General features: G+C 44.4%; 1 protein-coding gene across 3 annotated transcripts in view; it reads right to left on the bottom strand.

The window, feature by feature from the left end:
* Nucleotides 1-25,539, bottom strand: part of NPAS3 (neuronal PAS domain protein 3) — a 671,384-nt gene that overhangs the window by 308,967 nt on the left and 336,878 nt on the right. The gene's annotated exons all lie outside the window — the stretch shown is intronic.

Below are 25,539 nucleotides of genomic sequence, written 5' to 3'. Positions count from 1 at the left end.
GAACCAAGGAACCAAGTTTTCTCTGGTGTTTCCACAGACCTCAAGAGAAAAACCAGCAGAAACACCTTGGAGTCAGTTGGGGTATGAAAACAAACACCTTCACAAATGCCACATACTTTCACAGACCATTTAATCTTCATTTTCACTGAAGTGATATTTACTGGGAAATAAAATAAGGCTTTCCTCTCAAACTGCCCCTAATTATCCCCACTTTAAAGGGAAAATACCAAATTGTTAAAATACCACAAGATACCCATGGAGGAAGCATACTGCCGACATATTAGCTCCGATACCTAGCACCTGGATCATAAATTCTGAACAGATTCTTCTTGGCCAGGTACTCTGTGGCATTACTGTCTTTACCCACCTATGGAGCTACAGATCTTACAGAAGATAAAAAAAGAGATTCCTGTTTTAGAGGGCTGGAAAACAAACTATGGAGGATACACACAACTTTTCTGAGCCAGTTTTGCCCCAAAGAGCCTTTGATTCTGCCATCTCCCTATTTCAAATTTTATTTTAATGCCTGTTTTCCCCACTAGGCTGTAAACTCCTTGTACTCTCCCAAGCCCTTAGTACAGTACACTGCACAGAGTAAGCGCTTGATAAAATCACACAGTCACAGCTTAGTGACTGTGGGCAAGTCACGTAACTTCTCTGTGCCTCAGTTACCTCATCTGTAAAATGGGGATTAAGACTGTGAGCCCCATGTGGGACAACCTGATTCCCCTGGGTCTACCCCAGCACTTAGAACAGTGCTCTGCACATAGTAAGCGCTTAACAAATACCAACATTATTATTATTATTAAATACCATTGATCGATTGGTGGATTGATTGGATGGATGCTGAACATAGAACCTACCACCTTTCTGCTTAGACTGTGAGTTCCATGTATGACAGGGACTGTATCTAGCCTGATTAACCTGCATCTATTCCAGTGCTAAGAATGGAGCTGAAAACATACTAAGTACTTAACAAGTACAATAATAATAACCCACCTATAAAAGTGGAAGTGATCATTACAGAACTGCCCTCGACATTGCTGCTCTTCACTATCCACAGGCCCCTCATTCGCATCACTGCTTCCAAGGGAAGAGGATCAAAGATTTGCTAACAATTTAAATGACCCTTTCTCCCTCAACCTCCAGATCTGTACGGAAGCTTATAAAACCAGGATTCAGCGGCTGATTTATCACATCATTCCTGGAAAAGCGCCACGGGCCAGGAAGGAATTTCACTTAGCACAGTTCAAAGTTTCCTCTCTTCTTGATAGCTGACCTACTTACTGTGCCTCGGTCTCATCTCTCTCACCACTGACCCCTTGCTCACATTCTCTCTTCTGTCTGGAACTCTCTACTCCTGCACATCGGGCAGACTATTGCTCTCCTATCTTCAAAACCCCTCTGAAATCACACCTCCTCTAAGAGACCTTCCCTGCTTGAAATATCATCTCCACACCCAAAATTCACCCTCCAACTACCACTTCAGAATTTCTGCATCATCTGAGCACTTGCTTAGTCACACATCCCTCCTTCCCATAGCAGGTATCTGCATATCTTTATACTCAACTGCTTCCCCTCACTTATTTTAGTGTCTGTCTCCCGACTAGCCTGTAAATTCCCTGAGGCACAAATCATATCTACTAGCTCTATTTTACACTCCTAAATGCTTAGTACAGTGCTCTGCACAAGACATGCTTTCAGTACATGTTGTGTTCAATAAATGCTGCATTTACCCCGCTCTTTTGCTTCATTTGTGTAACTCCGATCAGGGGAGGGGTTATTTCAAGGAGGATGAAGTCTCGCAATCAGGGAGCAGGACAAAAACGAGGAGGAGAAAAAAGGAGGAGGAATAAGAACAGGAGAAAGCTAAGACGGTACTTGAAACTGCATAGGGACTCAATGAATTATAGTAAATCCCTCCCAACTCCCCTTCTCCTCTTCCTATCTTGAGTTTACACATCTCCTCAAGCCTCCTTCTAGACCCTTCTCTTCCTACCCCAGAGTTTGCACATCTCCGTGAGCCAGCATCTGACACTTTAGCTTGTTCTACGCCTACTCCTTTTCCTACCCCAGTACAAGCCACTATTACTGCTCATAAAAATCATCCATTACTTCCCCCACCAAAAATTGGAGTGGGGGAAGATTATGCAGAAGAGGCAATTATGAAAGTGAATATGGTACTATTGATTGATTGATTTTTCAATCAAGGATTTCTAAGGGAAAACTGTGGCCCTTGAAAGACTAATTTGATTCTTCTACATTACTCCTCACTGGGGAGGTCTTTGGTCTTCTGATGAGGTGTGGAAGAAGAGGAGCAGAGGAACATGTCCATTTAAGCACTAGAAGGTGTGAGTCCAGTTTGGAAGGCATGCACTGTGTAAAAATGTACTGGTGATCTACCAAATCTCAGAGGATGAATGATCTCATATAATCTTGGTTCCCTTTCCCTGTCCTCCCGGTCCCATCGGGTGCATGAGAAATAATCTGGAACACAATGATTCATTAGAAGAAAATAAGGCAAGACAAGGCTGTTTCCACAGAAGTATCAATCTCAGCATTTTGGATGAATTCCTGATGTCTCCTTTTATTGAACATTTCCTAAGCATTCACCATGTAATAGACACTGAACAGGATCTACAAGAGATCTGGGCCCTGATTTGCTGAAGCACACATCTGAAATGACGAGATGCCTCTCTTGCTCTGTACATAATGATTGCAGGCTCCTCGCAGGGGCTCAGATTCGAGGCGTGTTAGTAAGTGCTTAGCGAATACCATTAATATCTATCTATAGATAACTATGTAGATATCTATATCTATATTTAAAGATAGAGAGAGAGAAGGAGAGTATCAGAATATTAGCAAGAGCATTACTGGTCCATGTCTCAGACAGACGTACATTAGGTGCCATCATCTATCAGTCATACTTATTGAGCATATAATAATAATAATGATGGTATTTCATTCATTCATTCAATAGTATTTATTGAGCGCTTACTATGTGCAGAGCACTGTACTAAGCGCTTGGAACGAACAAGTCAGCAACAGATAGAGACAGTCCCTGCCGTTTGGCAGGCTTACAGTCTAATCGGGGGAGACGGACAGACGAGAACAATGGCAATAAATAGAGTCAAGGGGAAGAACATCTCGTAAAAACAATGGCAACTAAATAGAATCAAGGCAATGTACAATTCATTAACAAAATAAATAGGGTAATGGAAATATATACAGTTGAGCGGACGAGTACAGTGCTGTGGGGATGGGAAGGGAGAGGTGGAGGAGCAGAGGGAAAGGGGGAAAAGAGGGTTTAGCTGTGGAGAGGTAAAGGGGAGGAGGCAGAGGGAGTAGAGGGAGAAGAGGAGCTCAGTCTGGGAAGGCCTCTTGGAGGAGGTGAGTTTTAAGTAGGGTTTTGAAGAGGGGAAGAGAATCAGTTTGGCGGAGGTGAGGAGGGAGGGCGTTCCAGGACCAAGGGAGGACGTGACCCAGGGGTCAATGGCGGGATAGGTGAGACCGAGGGACGGTGAGGAGGTGGGCGGCAGAGGAGCAGAGCGTGCGGGGTGGGTGGTAGAAAGAGAGAAAGGAGGAGAAGTAGGAAGGGGCAAGGTGATGTAGAGTCTTGAAGCCTAGAGTGAGGAGTTTTTGTTTGGAGCGGAGGTCGATAGGCAACCACTGGAGTTGTTTAAGAAGGGGAGTGACATGCCCAGATTGTTTCTGCAGGAAGATGAGCCGGGCAGCGGAGTGAAGAATAGACCGGAGCGGGGCGAGAGAGGAGGAAGGGAGGTCAGAGAGAAGGCCGACACAGTAGTCTAGCCGGGATATAACGAGAGCCTGTAGCAGTAAGGTAGCCGTTTGGGTGGAGAGGAAAGGGCGGATCTTGGCGATATTGTAGAGGTGAAACCGGCAGGTCTTGGTAACGGATAGGATGTGTGGGGTGAACGAGAGAGACGAGTCAAGGATGACACCGAGATCGCGGGCCCGAGAGACGGGAAGGATGGTCGTGCCATCCACGGTGATAGAGAAGTCTGGGAGAGGACCGGGTTTGGGAGGGAAGATGAGGAGCTCAGTCTTGCTCATGTTGAGTTTTAGGTGGCGGGCCGACATCCAGGTGGAGACGTCCTGGAGGCAGGAGGAGATGCGAGCCTGAAGGGAGGGGGAGAGGACAGGGGTGGAGATGTAGATCTGCGTGTCATCTGCGTAGAGATGGTAGTCAAAGCCGTGAGAGCGAATGAGTTCACCGAGGGAGTGAGTGTAAATGGAGAACAGAAGAGGGCCAAGAACTGACCCTTGGTATTTGAGAGCTTACTATATGCCAAGCATTGTTCTAAGCACTGGGGGAGATACAAGGTAATCGGTTTGTCCCACATGGGGCTCACAGTCTTAATCCCCATTTTACAGATGAGGTAACTGAGGCACCGAGAAGTTAAGTGACTTGCTCAAAGTCACACACCTGACAAGTGGTGGAGCCGAGATTAGAACCCACAACCTCTGACACCCAAGCCCGAGCTCTTTCCACTAACCCATGCTGAAACAATAAAGACTTTTACAAATCTGCCGGAGATTCAAAAGTGGGATGGCTGTGTGAAATCTTTAAATTAGAGAATTGTATTCTTGGTTCTGTGTTCTTTGATTTGATGCTGACAGTAAGCTATTGTGAACTGAATAGCAATCATATGAATTACCCCCACCCACAAACACACACCTCCCAAGGATTTAGGACAGCACTCTCCCCACACTTTAAGCACTTACTAATGAAATTGACTGATTGACAGATAAGCCATCATTGCCTCAGGCTCCGTGGTTTAGGATTTAGAAGTGTCCCAGGTAACAGCAGCAGTAGCAGACGAAAACAAGTCCACAGCATCCAAGGCACCGAACTAAGCTCTGGAGACCAACACCAGAGAGCAAGAAAAACAGTCTTTACCTCCGGGTTCTGACAATTACTATTATATTTGTTAAGAGTTTACTGTGTGTTAAGTACCACTGCAAGTTCTGTGTTAATCAGAATGGATACAGTCCCTGACCCAGAGGGGCCTTGCAGGTTAAGTAGGAGGGAGAACAGGTATCGAATGCTCATTTTACAATGGGGACCAGGGCGCAGAGAAGGGAAGTGACTTGCCCAGGATCACAGAGCAGGTAAGGGGCAGAACTGGGATTAGAAGCCAGATCCTCTTGATTCCCAAGTCCAGGCTCGTTCTCCTAGGCACTCTACCAAGCATTTCGGAGAGTACAATAAAACAGAGATTATAGATATCTTCCCTGCAAGTTCCACCTGGTCTCTCTTACCGGCGACCCATGGCTAAGTCCTCCCTCCGGCTTGGAACTCCCTCCGGCTTGGAACTCCCTCCTCCTTCATATCAAACAGACCACCAACTCTCCCCATTTTCAAAGTCCTATGAAAATAATTTCTGCTCCAAGAGGTCTTCCCTGAGTAACCCCTCATTGCCCCAACCTAATCAGCCTCCCTTCTGTGTCGCTTATGTAATTGGGTCAGTACCCTTTTAGCATTTTGATACTCATCCCATACACAGCCCCAAAGCATTTATGTACATATTCTTATACTCTAGTGTGCCCAGTATCTGTAATTTATTTCAGTGTCCGTCTCTCCAACTAGACTGTAAGTCATTTGAGGACAGGGATCATTTCTATCAACTCCACTGTATATTACTCTCCCAAGTGCTTAGTATAGTGCTCTGCACACAGTAGGTGCTCAAAAAATATAGCTTGACAAGCAGAATGCAGGCACACACCTTGATTCATAAGCTTTAGGTCTCCATAGGTGGCAGAAAAATATCCTGAAGAGAAAATGCACCATGTACCATGGCAGATCCATTTTTTAATGGCATTTGTTAAGCCTTTACTATGTGTCCAACACTCTTATAAACGCTGGGATAGGTACAAGTTCATTAGGTTGGACACAGTCCCTGTCCTGCATGGGGCTCATGGTTTAAGTAGGAAGGAGAACAGGTATTAAGTCCCCACTTTAAGGTTGAGGAAACCAAGGCACAGAGAAGTTGAGTGAAAGGCCACACAGGAGGAAAGTGGAGTAGCTGGGATTAGCAGATTTCTGAGATTACAGAAGCAGTGTGGTCTAGTGGATATAGAGCACAGGGAAATTAAGTGACTTGCCTAAAGTCATAGAGCAAGCAATTGGCAGAGCTGGGATTGGAAGTCAGGTCCACTGCTTCTGAGGCCTGTTTTCCACTCATCAACTCTCTCTGATGGTTATCTCGCTAATGAGCCACTGCAGGGTACACAGATCCTCCTTACTAGGAGAACCAAGCAAAAGCTTCTTGGCCAGCCCACCCACTGTGGATTAAAGGAGGCTAAATCCTTTACATGGCTACACCTTTTAAGTGGCCTGGTACAGTTTCTCCTCATTTGTTTTCTAGTGCCTTTTTTTTTTTTAAAGGTATTTGTTAAACACTTACTATGTCCCAGGCACTGTACTATGCACTGAAGTAGATATGAGATAATCAGTTTGGACACAGTCCCTGTCCCCTATGGGGCTCATAGTCTTAATCCCCATTTTACAGATCACGTAACTGAGGCACAGAAAAGTTAAGTGACTTACCCAAGGTTACACAACAGACAAGTGACAGAGCTGGGATTGGAATCCAGGTCCTTCTGACTCCCCCTCCCATCCTTTAACTGTTGGAGTTCCTCAAGGGTCAGTTCTTGGCCCTCTTCTGTTCTCCATTTACACTCACTCCCTCGGTGAACTCATCCGCTCTCACGGCTTTGACTACCATCTCTACGCAGATGACACGCAGATCTACATCTCCGCCCCTGTCCTCTCCCCCTCCCTTCAGGCTCGCATCTCCTCCTGCCTCCGGGACGTCTCCACCTGGATGTCGGCCCGCCACCTAAAACTCAACATGAGCAAGACTGAGCTCCTCATCTTCCCTCCCAAACCCGGTCCGCTCCCAGACTTCTCTATCACCGTGGATGGCACGACCATCCTTCCCGTCCCGCAGGCCCGCAATCTCGGTGTCATCCTTGACTCGTCCCTCTCGTTCACCCCACACATCCTATCCGTTACCAAGACCTGCCGGTTTCACCTCTACAATATCGCCAAAATCCGCCCTTTCCTCTCCACCCAAACGGCTACCTTACTATTACGGGCTCTCGTTATATCCCGGCTAGACTACTGTGTCAGCCTTCTCTCTGACCTCCCTTCCTCCTCTCTCGCCCCGCTCCGGTCTATTCTTCACTCCGCTGCCCGGCTCATCTTCCTGCAGAAACGATCTGGGCATGTCACTCCCCTTCTTAAACAACTCCAGTGGTTGCCTATCGACCTCCGCTCCAAACAAAAACTCCTCACTCTAGGCTTCAAGGCTCTCCATCACCTTGCCCCTTCCTACCTCTCCTCCCTTCTCTCTTTCTACCGCCCACCCCACACACTCCGCTCCTCTGCCGCCCACCTCCTCGCCGTCCCTCGGTCTCGCCTATCCCGCCGTCGACCCCTAGGTCACGTCCTCCCACGGTCCTGGAACGCCCTCCCTCCTCACCTCCGCCAAACTGATTCTCTTTCCCTCTTCAAAACCTTACTTAAAAATCACCTCCTCCAAGAGGCGTTCCCAGACTGAGCTCCTCTTCCCCTTCTACTCCCTCTGCCATCCCCCCTTTACCTCTCCGCAGCTAAAGCCTCATTTTCCCCTTTTCCCTCTGCTCCTCCACCTCTCCCTTCCCATCCCCACAGCACTGTACTCGTCCGCTCAACTGTATATATTTTCGTTACCCTATTTATTTTGTTAATGAATTGTACATCGCCTTGATTCTATTTAGTTGCCATTGTTTTTACGAGATGTTCTTCCTCTCGACGCTGTTTAGTGCCATTGTTCTCGTCTGTCCGTCTCCCCCGATTAGACTGTAAGCCCGTCAAACGGCAGGGACTGTCTCTATCTGTTGCCGACTTGTTCATCCCAAGCGCTTAGTACAGTGCTCTGCACATAGTAAGCGCTCAATAAATACTATTGAATGAATGAATGAATGAACTCCCAGGCCCGTGCTCTTTCCACTAGGCCTTGCTGCTTCCCACCAGCTAGAGAACTTCCTTTCTTACCTTCTCAAACCCAGTTCCACAAAGAGTAAGTAGTAATATTAATAGCATTTGCTCAACATATACGGAGTGCAAGGCAACATACATGAGAAGCCTGAGATATGCTCCTTGCCCACAAAAGCTTACACTCCAGTGGATACTGGCTTGGTTGTGACATTCATGACCTGATAGCGTTTCAACAAGGAACTACCTGGGGATATCAGTGTCATTAATTGGGGCTTTCTGGGTATTGCTTGATTCTCCATTCAGTTGTGATTGTGTGCTGATTGTGAGAATCAGCATCATTGCTGATTCTCAGATGCACAGTGTGGAGGGGAAGGGCCAAAACTGGGACATATTGGAGGTTGGAAAGCAACAAAACTGTTGACATCCACATAGCACCTCTGCCCAATATTTTTCATGAAATCAAATGCAAGCAATTTTTCTCCATGGTGAAGGAATTTCAAGACATTAGCACACACAAAAAAATTTGTGTGTGTATGTGGGGGGTGGTGGTGGTGGTGGTGTTGTCTTCTCCATAATGTCTAAATGAGCCAAGTTTTAAAAATCCTTTCCTCCCTATATATTCCATTATCTTCATTAAATGTAACTACAAAATGTATCAGAGGAGGGACGTATTTTACCTATTTCCTTCAGATTTTTACCAAAGTAAAATCCCAATCACCATCACTTTACACACAAAAGGGGTGAAAATGAAAACAAAAAAGAAGGCATCACCTTCCTTTAGTGCTGCTCCTTAATGTCAAAAAATCTGTGTTCGTGTTAACAGCTGGCATAGTTTTATTTCCATGACTATTGCCAGCAGGTTTTAGGTAAATAAAGCAGCAGATTACAAAGCCTCAGGAGAAGGGCCAGTTTGATTTTGATATTTTATCGGGTTTGAAACTAGGCACATTTTAGTGGTTAGTTTCCAGAAGGAATCAAAAATGGCTCCAAGGTTGCCCAAAGATGGGATCTGTCTTTGCCAAAAGCATCCAAGCGAGTCTTTGGTGAGAACTGTCCGCCCCTTCAAGGGTGTGCGACACGGGCGTAGTTAATCATCAGTGTGATAAAGCAATTAAAGTTATCCACAATTAAGACCAAACCAAATGTAAGTAATCAGAAAATTAAGGGGAAAATGACATGATGATGGAACTGTGTTTTATTTTGATGGCCTCCCGACCAGGGAGTGTATTTTCAGGTCGGTGACTGGGGCCTTGGGTGCATAATACATTAACCCTATTGGGAGCTGTGCATCTGAATATCTTCTGGCAGTGATGAGACTACACCTCGGAACCATTTATTAGAAGTGACTTCTTAATCCAGCCTCCTGTAACAAAAAAGGCAACTAAAGATCGAGTTTCCACTATGCCCAGGCCCTAAATGCCCAGAGGAAACTTGCTTAGGAAGTTGCATGTAGAAACTGGAGTGGTTTGGGAGAAAACAGTAACAATCATAATAATAATGATAATAATAATTGTGGCATTTGTTAAGCACTTACCAGGTGCCAAGCACTGTACTAAGTGCTGGGGCAAATACAAGGTAATCTAGTCAGACACAGTTCCTGACCCACAAGGGGCTCATAGACTAAGGGGGAAGAACAACAGGTTTTAATCCCCATTTCAAATATAAGAAATCTGAGGCACTGAGAAGCTAATTGACTTCCCAAGATCACCCAGCAAGCAAGGGGCAGAGCTGGGATTAGAACTTGGATCCTCTGACTCCTCAGTCTCTGCTCTTTCTACAAGATCACACTGCTTCTCAGATGCCAGTTAACAATACAGTCCTACCTTAATAATTACAGTGTTTGCTAAGTGCTTAGTCTGTGTCAAACGCTGTTCTAAGATTTAGGGGAGAGTCAAGTTAATCAGGTTGGACACAGTCCCTATCCAGCATGGGGCTCGAAGTCTTAGTAGAAAGGAGAAGAGTTATTTAATCTCCATTTCACAGATGAAGGGAATTGAGGCACAGAAAAGTGAAGTGACTTGGCTAATGGATTAATTAACTGTATTTATTGAGCCTTATTGTGCGCAGAGCACTGTACTGAACACTTGGGAGAGTACAATACAACAGAGTTGGTAGACACATTCCATGGCCATAAAGAGGTTACAGTCTAGAGTGGGAGATAGTTAATATAACTAAATTCCAGATATGTATGTGTCGTGGAACTGAGGGTGGGGTGAATAAAGGGTACAAATCCAAACGCAAAGGTAACACCGAGGGAGAGCGAGTAGAGAAAAATGAGGGGTGACTCTAAGACAAACCGATTGGACACAGTTCTTTTCTCACTGGAGCCCAATACCTAAGTGGGAGGTAGAACAGGACTTTAATACCATTTTACAGAAGAGGAAGCAGCACGGCCTAATGGGTAGAGCACGGGACTGGGAGTCTGAAGGACCTAGATTCTAATCCTGACTCTGTCACTTGTCTGCTCCGAGACCCTGGGCAAATCACTTCACTTCTCTGTGCCTCAGTTCCCTCATCTGTAAAATGGAGATTAAGTCTGTGAGCTCCATGTGGGACAGGAACTGTGTCCAACCTGACTGCATTTATCCCAGCACTTAGTACAACATATGGCACGTAAGCCCTTAACAAATACCTTTTTAAAAAAATATGGAAGCACAGAGAAGCAACTTGCCCAAGGTCACAAAACAGGCAAATGGCAGAGATGGGATTAGAATCCAAGACCCCTGACTACTAAACTCTTTCCGCTACAGCATGCTGTTTATCTTCTCAATCAGAATCCATTAAATTGGATCAGATTTTAAATCTCAATCTGGGATTTATCTCTGTCAAGGATGTTTCTTGAGAAATACAAAGTGTTGTATAAAACCTATGTGGTCACTGATGTACATATTCTTAAACTCCGTTGCTTCCCTCTACCTCTTCCACTCAACTGTCAGCGCCTTGAGAAGCAGTGTGGCTCAGTGGATAAAGAATGGGCCTGGGGGTCAGAAGGACCTAGGTTTTATTCCTGACTTGGCCACTTCTCTGCTGTGTGAACTTGAGCAAGTCTTTAATCTCCATTTTAAAGATGAGGTAACTAAGGCACAGAGAAGTTAGGACTGTGAGTCCCATGTGGGATATGGGCTGTGTCCAACCTGACTGGCTTGTATCTACCCAGGTGCTTAGTACAGTTCCTGGCACATAGTAAGTGCTCTAAAGATACCATTAAACACACTCCTCCCCCACCCCCCAAATATCATACTTCACTCAGCAAAGAGTAATAGATGCCACTGATTGACTGATCAGCAGTGACTACATTCTCTCTGCTACTTTAAATTTAAGGCTACAGGTACAAGGGAGTGCTTTGCAGGGCTGATACGCTCTACAGCCAAGGAAATTGGGAATCTAAATTTACCTGAAACCTAAAGCATCTGGGAAACGCCAAAATAAAACAAAACAAAACCCTCAATCCTGAGTTCGGGAAAGCAAAAGAGGATTCCATGAATGAAGTCAGGAAGCCCACAGGGAGAGTCAAAAAATTTCCAGGCTCAATGATGCAGAAGCAAATGATCATTTAGTTCTGACTCAACATGATCAGCGTTTCCAAGAACGAATGGCAAATGCCGTGTGGCACCCGGAAGGCTTGTACCCAGTACAAAGAAAATTTCCCGTTTGTTTTTTCAATCAGACAGATTTTAACCTGCCATTTTCACTGAATTTGATGGAGCAGGAAAACAAGTAGCCAGATGAGTGAATTACTCACTCATCTGGCACCCTCCCCTCCATCTTCATCCCCATATAGGCCTGGCTATCTTTAGAAAGCCTGTGCAGTACGTTTATCTGGGTTTTTTAAGCCTCTTCACTGTCTCCAAAGAGAGGGCTGAACGCCTAAATCAGAGCTGAATGGAGACACCATTAAACACAGTTTCGTTGAAGTGGCAAAAGAAAAAAAAAATCCCCCTCCAACTCTCCAGGCCGCAGAAAGTCTCCATTTCTGTTAATGACCTATTGCTTCTGCCTGATTCAGTACAGCCCACTGGCTATGGAAATGGCAACACTCAGCAGGGGACCACCAAATGGTCAACAAACAGTGCTGAGATATGTCATTTTCCTCAAATGCTTTCTCAGAAGTGAAATGACACGGGATAAAATGCTATATCTTGCTCAGATCAAATATTTCTTTATTAAACGAAACCACCATACACACACAGATTTAAGTATGGTGTTTCTAGTTTCAAATGCAAAACCATTTGATTCTTGGTTCCCCTCCTCACCCCCCACCCCCAAATTCTCCTTTTCTCCAGCCCCTTTATTCTAAAAAGACACCCCTATGGCAGTTAGGGTCTAGAAATAGTGTGGCTCATTGGAAAGAGCACAGGGATGGGAGTCAGACTTGGGCTTTTATCCTGGCTCTGTGACCTTGAGCAAGTCACTTTGCCTCTGTGTCTCAGGCTCCTCATTTATAAAATGGGAATTAAATATCTATTTTCAATCCCCTTTAGATTGTGAGCCCAATGTGGGACATGAATTGTGTCTGATCTGATTGTAGTTTACCTACTCCATTGCTTAGTACAGTGTTTGGCACATAGTAAGCACTTAATAAAAACTATATTATTATTGCTTTATTTTTACTATAGTTTCCCAGGTCTACAGAATAAGAACAATGCCCTTCTGTAGCTGGACTTAGCTTGTTCCTGGAATAGGGTTAGACAGCAACATGCCAATAAGCATCTTCCAGATCTCGAGTGAACAGAGAGCCCCCTTGCCATGAGTTCCAGAATTTAAGAACTTACTCTGTGCTAAGCTCTGGGGCAGACACATTTCAATCAGATCTGACAGTCCCTGTCTCACTTGGGTTCCCAGTCTAAGAGGGAGGTAAAACGGATATTTAAACCCAATGTTACAGGTGAGGAAACAGGTACAGAGAGATTAGGCCACTGGTTCAAGATCACACAGCAGGCAAATTCATTCAATAGTATTTATTCATTCAATAGTATTTATTGAGCGCTTACTATGTGCAGAGCACTGTACTAAGCACTTGGAATGAACAAGTCGGCAACAGATAGAAACGGTCCCTGCCGTTTGACAGGCTTACAGTCTAATCGGGGGAGATGGACAGACAAGAACAATGGCAATAAATAGAGTCGAGGGGAAGAACATCTTGTAAAAACAATGGCAACTAAATGGAATCAAGGCGAAGTACATTTCATTAACAAAATAAATAGGGTAATGAAAATATATACAGTTGAGCGGACGAGTACAGTGCTGAGGGGATGGGAAGGGAGAGGGGGAGGAGCAGAGGGAAAGGGGGGAAAAGAGGGTTTAGCTGCGGAGAGGTGAAGGGGGGTGGTAGAGGGAGTAGAGGAAGAAGAGGAGCTCAGTCTGGGAAGGCCTCTTGGAGGAGGTGAGTTTTAAGTAGGGTTTTGAAGAGGGGAAGAGAATCAGTTTGGCAGAGGTGAGGAGGGAGGGCGTTCCAGGACCGCGGGACGACGTGGCCCAGGGGTCGACGGCGGGATAGGCGAGACCGAGGGACGGTGAGGAGGTGGGCAGCAGAGGAGCGGAGCGTGTGGGGTGGGAGGTAGAAAGAGAGAAGGGAGGAGAGGTAGGAAGGGGCAAGGTGATATAGAGCCTTGAAGCCTAGAGTGAGGAGTTTTTGTTTGGAGCGGAGGTTGATAGGCAACCACTGGAGTTGTTTAAGAAGGGGAGTGACATGCCCAGATCGTTTCTGCAGGAAGATGAGCCGGGCAGCGGAGTGAAGAATAGACTGGCAAATGGCAGAGCCACAATTAGAACCCAGGTCTCCTGACTCCTAGCTTTGAGGTCATTCCACCAGGCCATGGATCTCTTAGTGTGGTAGCCCAGAAGGCAGTTTCTGCACTTATCAAATTTAAACAGTGCCTGGCACAAAGTAAGTGCTTAACAAACACCATCATCGGAGACAGCTGTGGCGTAGTGGAAAGAGTACAGTCTTGGGAGTTAGAGGTCATGGGTTCTAATCCCAGCTCTGCCACTTGTCAGCTATGTGACTTTGGGCAAATCACTTATCTCTGTGCCTCAGTTACCCCATCTGTAAAATGGGGATTAAGACTGTGAGCCCCATGTGGGACAGCCTGTTTACCTTTTATCTCCCCCAGTACTTAGAACAGTGCTTGGCACATAGTAAGCATTTAACAAATACCATCATCATTATTATTACTATTATTATTAAACCACTTAGAAATACAGACTATTTAAAGGTTCTGATTCCTTCAGGATGATGGCTGAAGAAGAGACACTGCTCAACTTCTTTCAACAATGCAATAGTCTCCTAAGGAGTTCATATCACATATTGGCTTGCTATTTGAGATGCAGGAGCCTGTCTTGGTGGATAAAGCCAGAAAAAAGGATCAGGAATTACTATGCCAATCTGTGGCTGGAAAATGCAGAGTTGATTAGCACTTTCTAAGAGGCCAGGGAGCCTCCCCATTTGCCCATCTTAAATTCCTAATAAGAAAAGACTCATCAAGACCAGGAAACTCTAGATCCAGCTCAGAAATACTAATTGAGAAGTACTTACTATGTGTTAAGCACTGTTCTTAGCACTGGGGTAGATACAGATTAGTCAGGCTGGGCACAGTCCCCCATGGGGCTCACAGTCAAATAGAAGGCAGAACAAATATTGGATCCCCATTATACAAACAAGGAAGCTGAGGCATAGAAAAGTTAAATGACTTGCCCAAGCTTGCACGGTAGACAAATGACAGGGCCAGCATTAAAACCCAAGTCCTCTCAATCTCTGGCCCGCACTTTATCAACTAGGCCACGCTGACTCCAAAGCAAATCCATGGCCATCTTTTCGAGCACATCTGATGGTTCAGGATCCAGTGAAAAATCAGGACCTAGCCTAATGTCTATTTGGGTCATCGTATTCTGCCCCTGCTAGATGGGATCTTGATGCAGGATTCCGTCTAGCACACTGGGCAACGCTGAACAGCTGTCCCTATTATCTCCGAGGTGGCTGCCGCTTCATACAAAACACCGCAGTGTCTTTCTGGATTAAAGATGCAATTAAAGTCATCATTGCCATCAGCAAATTCCATTCTTTTGTATTTCCATATGGGTCAAACACAGACTCCCCACTCCTAAAATGACATTGGGGATGAAAACAATGTTCGAGACGATTTTGGCCCCTCTGATCCTATCCGACTAAATGTGCTGTGAAAGTCCAATCTGTCACTCAACAAATGAAGAATTCCATCACCCCAGATGACAAAGATTTCCAGGGTTCATCCTTGGGCTGCTCTAGAGGGGCGTTCTAGAGCTGCCAAATGCTCTTTTTCCCAGGAGGGGTCCTGCCTCGACTTCAGCTCACCTCAAATAACTGCCCAAGAACAGGAAGCTGGGGATAGTTTCCACAAGGGATGATCTCCAATCAAACCGACTGAGCCACAGAAAAACCTGATAGAGCCTAGGGCTGTACAGCAGTGTTAAATCTCCTCTACTGTTCCCCCCCACCCACCCACCCACCACTTCCCCCAGGGGCTTCTCAAACCCCTGAGTCAGCGGGGCTTCTTGGGGACTTCCTGAAGAAGCTGCCCACCTCTGTCTGGAGCCTGTGGTCCCTGCCAGACCCTCTGCTTCTACATTACAATAAGAAGCAGCGTGGCTTAGTGGCAAGAGCACTGGCTTGGGAGTCAGATGATGTGGGTTCTAATCCCAGCTCTGCCACTTGTCTGCTGAATGACCTTGGGCAAGTCACTTAAGTTCTCTGTGCCTCAGTTACCTCAGCTGGAAAATGGGGATTAAGACTGTGAGCCCAACATGGGACAACCTGAATTCCTTGTATCTACCTCACTGCTTAGAACAGTGCTGGCACGTAGCGAGTGCTTAAATACCATTATTATTATTATTATTACGGTGAGCAGGCAGTGTCTTCACTTGTGAGTACCGAGGGGCCGGAAAGTGAGGGGAGGAGTAAAAATGGTTTTTAAAAGGCAAAGAGTCAAGTTTCAAAAATGCACACTGTACTTTAATGTTATTAAATGTTGTACAAAAACAAAAGAGTGTTTGTGTTGGGGGTGTGTGCATGTGTGCTTGAATAAACCTCAGAATACAGTCCTCCTGGACTGGTTCCTGGAGATTATCATAAACCAGGGGCCCCCACAATGATCATGGTGCCTGGGGAAGCAGTTTTACCCAAGGGCCGGAAACAACCCTGTGACCTCCTAATGATGATGGCATGTACCCAGGGAGAGGGGATGATGAGGAGAAGGAGGAGGAGGAAGGGGAGGGGTCCTCTAGCTATCAGCACTTTGTTTGAAAGCTTCTAAGAGACAGTTGGAAGGCAGCAATCTGAAGGAACAAAGGAGGCAACTGGGAACAGGGCCAGGAGGCGGTATCTGTGGGCTGGTGGTGTAATAATAATGATAATAATAATAATGATAATGGTGTTTAAATGCTTACTATGTTCCAGGCACTGTACTGAATTCTGGGATAAATACAAGATGACCAGATTGGACACATTTCTGGTCCCACCGGAGACTCACTGTTATAAAGAGGAAGAGTAGGTACTGAATCCTCATTTTACAGAGAAGCAGCGTGGCTCAGTGGAAAGAGCATGGGCTTTGGAGTCAGGGCTCATGAGTTCGAATCCCAGCTCTGCCACTTGTCGGCTGTGTGACTGTGGGCAAGTCACTTAACTTCTCTGTGCCTCAGTTCCCTCATCTGTAAAATGGGGATTAAGACTGTGAGCCCCACGTGGGACAACCTGATTCCCCTATGTCTACCCCAGCGCTTAGAACAGTGCTCGGCACATAGTAAGCGCTTAACAAATACCAACATTATTATTTTACTGAGGAAGAAACTGAGGCCCAGAGAAGTGACTTGTCCAAGGCCTACCAGCAGGCAAGTGGAAAAGCCATGATTAGGACTCCCTGACTCCTGAGCCCATGATCTTTCCACTAGGCCATGCTGCTTCTTACTCAAAGCTCATTGTGGGAGGGGAATAATAATGTTGGTATTTGTTAAGTGCTTACCATGTGCCGAGCACTGTTCTAAGCGCTGGGTTAGACACAGAGGAATCAGGTTGTCCCACGTGGGGCTCACAGTTTTAATCTCCATTGTACAGATGAGGTAACTGAGGCACAGAGAAGTGAAGTGACTTGCCCACAGTCACACAGGTGACAAGTGGCAGAGCCGGCATTCGAACCCATGACCTCTGACTCCAAAGCCCGGGCTCTTTCCACTGAGCCACACTGCTTCTCATACTGAGCCACGCTGCTTCTCATACTGAGCCCCGCTGCTTCTCATACTGAGCCACGCTGCTTCTCATGTGGAATGTGTCAGTTTATTGTTATATTGTACTCTCCCAAGTTCTCAGGGGAATGTGTCAGTTTATTGTTATATTGTACTCTTCCAAGTGCTTAGTACAGGGTTCTGCACACAGTAATTGCTCAATAAATGATTGATTGGCTGAGAAGGCCAGGGAAGGAGGGAGAGGATCCCAGAGGTGCACACTAGGCCTAGAGAAGATCTGGTTCCCCCACTTACTTGGCTTCTGGCCCTCAGCTGACCCAGCTGACTTAAGGGCAACAGGAGTTTAGCTCTTGATAAACACACTTTGTCCACTATTCTGATCAAGACATACTGTACAAGGTAGGATTTGTTCACTCAAAATTATTTTTACATTGTTTGGCTTACTATGAGTTGCTCTGCCATTCAAGTCAACCCGTTTTGATTTCAGAACTTTCCATCATCTAAAGGATATTCACATTATACTGGAGGAAGCTAGAATGAGTACTCTAAGTTTTAAGGCTCAATTAATGGTAGTTATTGAGTGCTTACCGTGTGTAGAGCACTGTACTAACCATTTGGCAGAGTACAATTCAACAGAGTTGGTAGACATGTTCCTTGCCCACAATGAGTTTACTGTCCAGAGGATGAACCGGTAACACTTTTAAAGTTTCCCTTCTCCATTCCTAACCTTTCCTCTGGTAGCCCAGGTTGAACCATTTGCATGTTTTGTCCAAACTCCTCTGAAACTGATGAAAATGTCTACTTTCTTTTTTTCACAGTGTTCGTTCAGCACTTACCATTTGCCAAGAGCTCTACCAAGCACTGAGGTAGACACAAGGCAATCCGGTTGGAAACAGTCCCTGTCCCACATAGGACTGAGAGTCTTAATCCCCATTTTACAGACAAGGTAACTGAGGCACAGAGAAGTTAAGTGACTTGCCCAAAGTCTCACAGCAGACAAGTGACAGAGCCAGGATTAGAACAGTCCTCTGACTCCCAGGAGAGTGCTCTTTCCACTAGACCAAGCTGCTTCTAACTACTTGCATACTTCCCATGCCACTTGCCTAACCTTCTACGGTAATGAATCCTTTTCAGTAAGCACTCACTATAACCCCCATTTTTCAATGCCTGATATTCTGTGGCTTGATTTTCGTTATACTGGAAAGTGCTTTGAGTTCCTCAGGGGAAAGGAATTATTATCATTGTTATTTTTTGGCTAGTGCCAAATCCTGGCTCCCATGACGGTGATGACATGATGATAATAATGATGACAATAATTAATACATAATATATACTATGTGCCAAACCTTAGGCTAAGCACTAGGGTAGGTACAAGATGATCAGATCAGACACAATCTCTTTCCCACATGGGGCTCCCAGTCAAAGAGGGAGGAGAAAAGATATTTTATCCCCATTGTACAGATGAGGAAATTGAGACACAGAGTGGTCAAGTGACTTATCAAAGGCCACACAGCAGGTATGTGATGGAGGCAGGACTCAAAACTGGTCTCCTGAGTCCCATCTTGGGCTTTTGCCACTAAGCAGCAATATCTATGTGTTATTTTAAAAAGTTAGATATTTACCATAAAAGCTTACTCTCCCTCTCAAGGACTAAATTTCCTGTATATTCCAGCACCTTGCAAATTCTGAATCACACAATCCAATTTCAAGTAAAATCTACAGGAAATCCAATACTTTGAGATCTTGGCAAAGTGCCTAAACCTCTCTGCCTTGGTCTTCCGATTCTTCCGATTTGTAAAATCAGGGATGCAATGTTGCCAACTTCCTTGCATGCTGGGAAGATCAATGAAGTTATTCTTTTCAAAATTCACTTTGAGATACTTGGATGAAAGAACTACATGACCATGAAACTTGCGGAAAGACTTGCTGGCTTTAGTGCACTTCATTCAAAGCAAAAAAGCTTGGTTGAACTGGACACTGCAGGCAAGGTAACCAATGGACTGCTTAGCAGTAGTTTGCCGATTCAATGAACCCGTCATGGCTCATGCATAAACGCTCACTGAAAAGGTCTGTATGAATAAATCATAACTTTCAAGTTAACGTCAAACATTAAGGTTCAGTCCCAGGGACAGGGACTGATAGAACTTGTGCTTCCTGGCCCCCCACTAAAACCACATCTCCCCCTCCCCCCCAAGTTGCACCTCCACATTTTTTTAGGGGGGAGGGCAGGGAAACAAGTGGTCCTAAATGGATTTTCTAGCCCCTTCCCATTTAGACTAAAATGCTCTAAACTTTACTCTCAGTTGTTTCATAGTTCAATTGATAAGGTGTGTTCTTTTTTTGTTCAAGAAAATTTAAAAGCAACTAATTTAAATATGCAAAATTATCTTGAGTTGTTCATACGTGAACTTAAAAGCCGTGCAACACAGGAAAATTAAGTAATTATGCCTCCAAGTTATTTACTGCAATTAAGCTCATTTATCATATGCAAATTAGTGCAAACTGGTCTCATTAGTTACTAAATTACTCAATATGAGCTGAACAATGTAGCACTCCAGTTTGTAATGAAAAATCCCTGTAGAGGCAAGCAGTATCAATTAAGCTAATTTGCATATGCAAATATATTCACTAACTTTCCCCTTTTTCTATATTTAGTTCTATATTTTCTGATCATTCTGGATCACAGGGAGAATATAGGGTCATTCATACATTCCTTAACCACAAAAGAGTTGAAAGGAAACATTAAGAACTTCTCAGTCAACTGAAGACATTTCCTCGTTCCCATTTCAGTCTGGTCCCATCCCAGTTTGCCAACAATGGGCCACCAGAGGTGAAAACACTGAACTCTTCCAGTTGAAAAGACTGAACTCTTCTAGTGGTCTCCCTATCTTTCCTATTAAATTTTCAAGTGCAAAGTAAGTGATGGGTTGAAAAATCAGGGCCACCAACAGAGTAGGCACTAAATTTAAAATTCGGAATCTATATTAGTGTGGTCTTATCTCATCACCTGGCTCTCAAGGCTAAGGGAAATGTGGAATGTAATGAGGTGCTTGCTATGGTGGGTCCTAATAAAATAATAATGGGAACCATTAATTATCTAGCCTCTGATCTGTTCAGACCCTTCCCACCTCTTCTCAACTTAACTGGACCGCAGCCTCTCCTGCCTCTCTTTCACCCTGGAATGGGATTAGTGGTGATGCTGATAACAGCACAATTGACAGCTCCCTTGCTTCAAAAATGATCAGTACAAGAAGCTCCCTTTGCCCATAGCTCTTCTCCTCATTGACTCTTCCGCACTTCACTCTGGCGGTCACCAGCATCTTAGAACATGACAAGTTCTTGATTTAGAGACACCCACGCAAAGAATAATGCAGATATAAACATCACTAAATGCTATTCCTCCACACCTTTTTTTTAATCACCAAAAACATTTTGTGGCTATGTCTAACACAAATTATATTCTTCTCCTGTGTCCATCAGTGATTTTGCTGAATCGAAATAAGCATTTGGACCAGAGAGTCATAATTTCAGATTATTCCCCTAACCAAACATTAAAATATTTTTAATAATGGGCACTAAGAAGCTTAAGCGTAAATCCTGATATGACCTCCTCATAAAATGTAACTATTCTAGCAGCCTCTAAAAATAGAGGACTTCACTTTCCCATGCTGGGTCTGCAGGTATCGGATATTTCTTTCCCTAAAGCTAGTTCTCCGTTATCTGTGGTAATGGGGACGAAAAAAGCCTGGATATTTGAAATCTTAAAATAATTCAAAAACCTCATTTTGGTCATGAGAAAATAAGCAACACCATTACTGAGTCAGACCAATGATCCAAGCTGCCAAGGTTTCAGTACCTGATAGCAGCAACAAGATACACTTGGTTCTCCTAAAATGCAGGGTTTGCAACCTAGCAAAAACTTGCGGTAAGGAAAACTCATGTCGTAGTACTCATACACAAATACACACACACACACACACACACATACATGTTGCTTCCTTCAGCATTGCAGCACCTTGTAACCAAACAGGATAGCATTTGCTAATTCCCTACCAAAGTCATAGCCAAAATGTGTGGTGAAAACATATACTGTGGCAGAATTGCGTGTATTTGGAGAAACTGCGTGCTGGTTGGCCTCTTGAGCATCCACCCTCAAGACTAGAGATGGGCTACCTAGCATCCCCAAATTTGGGCTTTAAGTTCCTTAACTCTTCCTCAAAAAACTCACTGTGGACTTCTCACCCATGAATTTATCCAAAAAAATAGTAATAGTAATATTTCTTAATCACTGTGTGCCAGGCACTGTTCTAAGCATAGGGATAGACCAAAATAAATCAGGTTGGACATAGTCCTTGCCCCACAGGGGCCATACAGGTAAAGTAGGAAGGAAAACAGGTACATAATTTCCATTTAACAGAGGATGAACTGAAGCAGAGAGAAGTTAAGTGACTTGCAAAAGGTCATACAGAGCAGGAAAGTGGCAGAGGGGGCTTAGAACCCAGAACCTTTGCTCCCAGGCCTGTGTTCTTTCCATTAGGCCACACTGCTTCACAAAAATATATTAACATTTGTCAATAATCAACTCATCAATCTTCTCTCACTTGTCTTTTTCCCAAAATAACAAACAGCAAAATGAGCAGATGTCTGTGCAGAGACATAGGAGGAGGAAGAGGTGGCAAAGGAGAAGACTGGGGACATGAAAGGAGGAGGAGGAGGAGCCAAAGGTGAAGGGAAAAGTAGGGGCTCAAATAACTCAGATTAGAAACTCATCTGAATAATGAAGATAAGACTCCTCTATGTCCCTTGGAAAGGTTATTTTAGTCAAATGGCTGATTGTGCTTATGAACATCTACAAGAAATTCCTGCCTTGGTCTCACCTCTTCCTTGGCTTGACTGACTTCTCCCTTATTCCACCTGTCTCCACATGCTATGGCCAAACAAACCACATCTGTATCTGTCTTTGATCTTTTTATGCTTTAATCTACCACCTTAGGAGTCCTCTCAAGTATTATTCTAGAATTTCACACTGAAAATTTTTGGTAACCATAGCTCCCAGCTCCAGACAACAGGGAAGGTATTTCTGATGGGTGTCCAGAAATGTTTGCTACCTGGCAGCACAACTACCACCCCAGAGTAGAGGCTGCTTACTTTATATGTGAGACAGTCCTACTCTCGGTCACTTTGAATTAGCAATAATAGATACTGGAACAATGCATCAGCAGGACAGTCGATATATGTTTATGTATTCACAGTAACTAACAGACAAATTATACCCTTAAAAACACCCCCAAATCCCAGCTTGATCTTTTTTTTTTTCCCCATCTGGGGAAAATGGCTGAATACAGACCTGGCTCCTACCCCCAGGAGTGCAAATGCTAACAGAATCATCCCTTTCCTGAATGAAAAACCAGAACCCAGACTTTTGCTAGAAGTAGACAAATAATTAAAACATCCCATTCATAATTTTAGGAAGTCTTCCACTGGGTAGTCTTCTGGTTTGCTGAAATTTCATTTGAACTACTTGCATTTTGTTAGCTTCGGAAAACAAGTAAACTGTGAAATTTCTCTCTAGTTACTGCAACTGGGGCCATTCAAACAAATGTTGATCAATTATTTCTAATTACAGGGAATACTGCTTGGTTTACAGGCAGCCTTCAGGTTTATAACACCACTGGCTCCTGAAAACTGTATCCATTTTAAGTCGAGATCGGTTCTAATAAAAACAAGGTTATACATGGGGGATTGGTTCCTAAACCGAGGTTGACTATCCCACCTTTACTAACATTTGCTTCCTTTGCCTCCTTTTTTAAAAATAGTATTTGTTAAACTCTTTCTCTATGTCAAGCACTGTTCTAAGTACTGGGGTTGATAGAAATTAATCAGGTTGGGCACAGACCCTGACCCACATGGGGTTCACAATGTGAGAGAGGGAGAACATGTATTGAATCCCCATTTTACAGTTGAGGAAGCTGAGGCACAGAGAAATGAAGTGACTTGCTCAAGGTCATGCAGCAGGCTGGGATTAGCACCAGGATTAGAGAAACAGTATCGCCTGGTGGATAGGGTGCAGGCCTGGGAGCAGCAGCAGCAGCAAGATAGCTGATATTGAGGTACAGCAAATAGGTTGGCATTAAAGGAGAGAAGTTTGCAGGCTGGGTTGGAGTAGGAAATCAATTAGGTACAGTTTGAGGGGGCAAGGGAAGCAGCGTGGCTCAGTGGAAAGAGCACGGGTTTGGGAGTCAGAGGTGATGGGTGACAGATACCCTGTCACTTGTCAGCTGTGTGACTGTGGGCAAGTCACTTAACTTCTCTGTGCCTCAGTGACCTCATCTGTAAAATGGGGATTAAGACTGTGAGCCTCACATGGGACATCCTGATGACCCTGTATACCCCAGCGCTTAGAACAGTGTTCTGCACATAGTAAGCGCTTAACAAATACCAACATTATTATTATTATTATTTTAAAGCCAATGGTAAGGAGTTTCTGTTTGATGTAGAGGTAGGTGGGCAACCACTGGAGGTTCTTGAGGAGTGGGGAGATGTGGACTAAACTTTTTTGTAGAAAAATTATCTGACCAGCAGAGTGAAGTATGGTACTGGAGTGGGGAAGAGATAGGAGGCAGGGAGGTCAGTGAGAGAGCTAATGCAGAAGTCAGGGTGAGGTAGTATAAGTACTTGGATCAGCATAGTAGCAGTTTGGATCAAGAGGAAAAGATGGATTTTAGTGATGTCATGAAGGTACAGTGTCTGCCACACGGTTAAGTGCTTAACAAGTACCATGCTAAAAAAAAAAAAAAGGAAAAAAAGTTAAAACTGACATGATTTGATGAATTATGTGGATTGAATGAGGGAGAGAGAGATGAATCAAGGATAATTCTAAGGAACTCTACAGAACAGATCTGAGCATTCACTCAACTGATAAGAATAGAAAACAAATTCTTTCATTCTACAAAATTACTAAGTCGCTGCTATGGAGTTAGCCACAAAACCATCTCTCGACCACCAAAGTAAGTCAGAAGCAAATGAACACACATATATCACACTGACTGAAAAGTAAAGATAAATGAGGACAAAGTTTTTCTAACTGACTGTGTTGGCCCACTACCCTTCTGTAAGTTCCCTCCACTCAAGTCAAGGTTTCTGACCCAAATTCCTGGAGATGATCTTTGAAAACGTTTCTCCAGATTCACGGAACTATTTCTCTCTCAGCATTTTACAGGTATATCTGCCTTTCCCTGGAAGGAAATCTTATTTCCCCATCTTCTCCTGTTCCCCAGACATCTCTCCCTTACCTTCCAATGAGACTCCACAGTATAACGATTCTTCAGTCCTCACAATGGCCAGCTCTAGAACTTGGGGTCGGTGGATTCATAAATGAGGCAGGAAAGGTTTTGAGACCTCCATACCCCTTAATAATAATAATAATGTTGGTATTTGTTAAGCGCTTACTCTGTGCCGAGCACTGTTCTAAGCGCTGGGGTAGACACAGGGGAATCAGGATGTCCCACGTGGGGCTCACAGTCTTAATCCCCATTTTACAGATGAGGTCACTGAGGCACCGAGAAGTTAAGTGACTTGCCCACAGTCACACAGGTGACAAGTGGCAGAGCCGGGATTTGAACCCATGACCTCTGACTCCAAAGCCCATGCTCTTTCCACTGAGCCACGCTGCTTCTCTGAGCCCCTTGGCATTAGTGGCTCTGGAAACTTATTTCCCAGCTCTTTACTCAGCAAAGTGATACTGAAGGACATTCAGATGGAAGAAGGGATTAACTACATGAATTATAAACTCTAAAAAAAAATACAATCTTGTGTGTCTACAGAATCAGTCATCAAGATAGTTTCCAATTCCTAGGCACTAATAAACTCATTTTTGTTCTCCAATTTCCAGAAAGAAGCACCAAAAGATAGGAAGCTTGGCTAGTTTCCAATGCCAAATAATCCTATTTTTCTAGATATTCTTGATTCAGGCTTTCAAGTCCAGACCTAGACATTTCTGGAAATATAATCCACTTTCCCCAGGACTTTTATTTCCCAGAATGCAAGATGGGAGCTCAAAAGTGAATCCCTTAATGAAAAGAAAGTCTCAACTGGCATGCTCATTGCGTGGGAGTGTTCAGTCAGAGGAGGGGAAGGATCAGAGTGGCGGGGAGGGGTGTAGAGAGGATAATACCAGGTCAAAGCCACAATTTACAGCAGTTTGATCTGGCCTAAAATGAAAACAAAATCCTCAGCAAGAGTCAAAAGACACCTAGTCGTTCGGAGATGGATATACCAATTCTAACCATTTATGTGCTCATACATCAGTGCCCCAAAATATC

This window comes from Ornithorhynchus anatinus, chromosome 14 (assembly GCF_004115215.2).
Source record: "Ornithorhynchus anatinus isolate Pmale09 chromosome 14, mOrnAna1.pri.v4, whole genome shotgun sequence".
In the NCBI taxonomy this organism is placed as follows: Eukaryota; Metazoa; Chordata; class Mammalia; order Monotremata; family Ornithorhynchidae; genus Ornithorhynchus; species Ornithorhynchus anatinus.
This window is presented reverse-complemented; position numbering and strand designations above follow the sequence as displayed.